Here is a 3811-nt window from a genome sequence, read left to right on the forward strand (position 1 = left end):
TTAATAAAAACAGCAGAGGAAAGAACATCCTGTGCATGAGCTGCAGCTTTGTTTTGCTCAGCGGCATCACAGATCTGTGCAACTGTTGGTCCCATGGGGTTGAATATAGAGAGCCCAGGAAAAGCTGTGAGATTTTACTCTATCCCATGTGCCCATTAACCTGTAAACAAAATGGAAATTAATATTAATTACAAATACCCAGTCTTCCAAGGTAAAGAACCCCCAAAAGCCAGGGAAAATGCAAATATGAGTTAGAAATGCCTGCTGGCTCTCTAACCAGGCTCCTGCAGGTGATGCTCCATGTGATCTCGACATCTTTTGCAGCACTGTCAGAGGCCTGGAAAGTGGCAACAGCACTGCCGTACAACAGTATATCAGCGCTGCTTTGCATGCTTTAAATGAGGTGTAAGAAAATTTGAGCATAATGCACGCAAAACTTCTATCAGCTTTTAGTGGAGAGAGCAACAAAACAACATGCTACTGGCATAAATGTAAAGTAAAAATTTATTCACTGGAGAGGGAGAAAAAGCTCTTTCCAAGTGTTTAAATCCACATTGTTCTTCTGGGTGATATTTGCATACTGAAAAAGGATTTGCACATGGCAATCCAAACACAGAGGGAGATGCCATTAACCCTAGGAAAGAGCAGTAGCCAAAAAAAGGTCTTCCCTTGGATTTACTTATGATGAATACGAAAGCTGCTACAGGACTTGTCAAAGGCAGTGCAGAATCTTCCAGGTCAGTGATTTGAACGTGGCTGGTCCATTCAGGCCAGGCCATCCTGCGTAAGTTCCTCGGTTTCGTAGTCAGTCCAGCTGCACATCATCAGAACAGTTTTAGCTACTGAAATACCAAACACCATGGGATCCCAAAAAGCAAATGAGCACACAGCCCCTTTCCGGCTACAGAGATTGAGTTTGAAGTTCACTATGAGCTAAAAGCTTCATTCTCTCGATTGGCTAAATCTTTAAATCCTAGAGTGTTAAATGCCCTGGGAAAGGAAAGCAAAGCTACTATTAGTAATTCTAAGGGCTAAAGAGCATATTACTTTCAAGTGGCTTGTTAATCGGCGTGGGGTCTGCCTACAGCTACTCCAATACGTCATCTTTCACCAGTAGCAGCTAGTGCCTTAATAAGAAACAACAAGGCGTTCAAGGGAGGTAAAATTGTTCAGACTAAAAGGAAGTTAACAGAAATTATTAACTAACTTGGCTAAAAACCATTGAACAAGACAAGGCTAGGCTGGGGGTGGGTGGGGGGAGGTGCTACTGAAAGGGCAGATCATAAAGCCTCAATTCAAGCAGATAAAGCCAGAGAACAAGCTTGTGAGAATGGCTGTAGCAAAGCTGCTTACCTTTGATGAAATTCTTACCAGGCGTTCAAAATGAGAAGAAGGATTTTCTTTCACAGTGCCTCCAATAATTGCTTAATGAGAATGGGTGTATTTTCCTGCTTTCCTTGCCAAACCAAAATCTGTGTCCATTATTCACAAGCTAACAGGAAAAGTGCTGCTTGTGTCAATGACCAATCCTTGTTCTTTTTTCACTAAAGCACTTTACAGGACTTTAAGGAGAGAGCACAGGGAGGTGCACCCCAGCGCCTGCTGGCACATGGTTCATAAGCCAGCTGTCCCTTGGCCTGGGCTGTCCAGGGAAAAACTGCTACGCTCTTCCCCCAGCTGAGCTCTGGGTCATTTTTTGCTTGTTTTCCTCCCTGGTAAGTCTTCTGTTAAACAGAGTAGTGCTGTCTCCCAAAAATTAGTCATAAGGATAGCCCAGAGTAGGGTTACAAAGCTCAGAGACAAGAAATGCATAAAGCAAATCCCAGAAACGTAATGACACACCAAATATAACATTACAACCCAGAGGAACCTTGCTAAGAACCAAGCACAGACTCTGAGGAAGGAATGAGTACTCCTGTTTAAATTCAGTAAGCAAAAAAAAATTAGGTGAACTTGAATAGATGTGCGTCACCATGCACATTAAAAAGCAAGAGAATTTTTCAATACAGCAAGTTGCGGAAGCCTGCAGAGCTTCTCCAGGAGTATTTTATAATGATTTAGGACATGGGTAAAGAGGTATCCACCCTTGCAGCTACTGAAAAAATCTTTCAAATAGCGGTCATTTTCCAAGGGAAGGGTATCAGCAAATGGAGTGTCATGAAGGCATAGTTTGCACAGAAGCACAAAGCAGCCTGAGCCAGAAAGTTTCACTGAACTCTCAGCTTTAGTTAAACTACGCCAGAAATAAATGGGAATAAACAAACAGATTAGGAAAAGAAGGCAGAAGAAAGTAATAATCTTCACTGTGAGGAATGGGGCAAATGTAAACTGAAAGAGCCTCTGTGTGTGACAAACAGAGACCTTAAAAGGAAGACTGTTTAGTGCTAAATCTGTTTCGTGTAGGCTTCTTAAGAAAAAATAGCACACCAGCCATCCAAAAACTTTACACCTGGCATATGATTACAGTTAGTCCTGATTTATAAACAGTAATAACATCTTTATTATTTCATTATTTCTCTACCTTGAACCCTCCATCAACTCCTCCCCAAACCTGATCCCAAGTGAGCTGAGCCCCCTCAGCTGCTGAAGCCCCTGCACCGTACAGACCCCACTGCCTTTGCACACCTCTGTCACCCGCCGTGCCCAAGAGCCCCAACATGTGCCAAAGCTGGACCGTGGGACTTCAGTCGGGGGGCAAGGGGGGTCCTGGGAGCTGCAGTTTTGCCCAGCTGCTTGAGAACAGAGAAAGACAAAAGCATAGAGCGCCTGTGATTGTTCTTTAGAAAAATCCACTCTCTCCCCAGCTATGTTGGCTGCAAGTTTCTTTTGTCACCAAGAACATTCAGTAAAAAAAACAAAAAAATACACACACACACACACCAGCCCCAACCCAACATTTTAAGAAAAAGGTTTATTTGCTGTTAAAAAACAAAACAAAACAAAACACACACACACACACACACACACAAAACAAACAAAAAAATTCCCCCAAACTAAAAAAAACCCACAGTTTAATTACATTTGATCTAGGTTTTACATAATTTTTTGGGACATTTTTGGAGCTATTTAAAATATTTTTTTTTCCCATCTTCTTTGGCTTTTCCTTTCATTTCTGCTTTCTGCCTGACCCCATACCTCTACAAGGCATAATCAGCTGAGAAATATGTGCAGGCAATGACTGAGAAAGCTACCGAAAGTAAAAGCTTACCAAAACTCTGTAGGAAATTTCAAGTATTAAATCAGCTAAAATTAGTAAAACAAAATAGCATTCAGAAATTTCACTTTTATTTATTGCTTTCTTTCTGCTCTTCAAAGATGAAACCCTTTTCTGTGCTTGGCCTGAAATACCCAGCACCCACCATGGATCTGTGCAGCCAGCTGTGGTGAGCACTAGAGTATCCATGGGCAGGGGAAGTGAAGCCATTGGAAGAAATTGCCCAGAAGTTGTTTAATTAGATAATTTGCAAAAAACATCCCTGCAATCACCTTAGAAAGACTCTGGTTTGTGTAAGTAATTCAACCTCGCAGGAAGGCTGAATGAATGAAACTTATTTGTTTGAAGCTTCTGAGCTTATTAGAAATGTTCTATAAACACAGCAGCGATACAAAGGGTTGCCGAATTCCCCAGTGTTCAAATACGTCCATGTGCCACCCCTGCCATGAGACGCTGTGGGACCATGCAGGGGACCCCTGCCATGGGGTGGTCAGGGGGTTCACTGGTCCCCAGCCATGGAGGGGACTGGAGGGGCACCTGTCTGCCTCCCCACCAGCACCTACAACCACAGGGCTGACATTGGGACCAAATGGGTAG

This window comes from Falco punctatus, assembly GCF_963210335.1.
Source record: "Falco punctatus genome assembly, chromosome: 7".
Lineage (NCBI taxonomy): Eukaryota > Metazoa > Chordata > Aves > Falconiformes > Falconidae > Falco > Falco punctatus.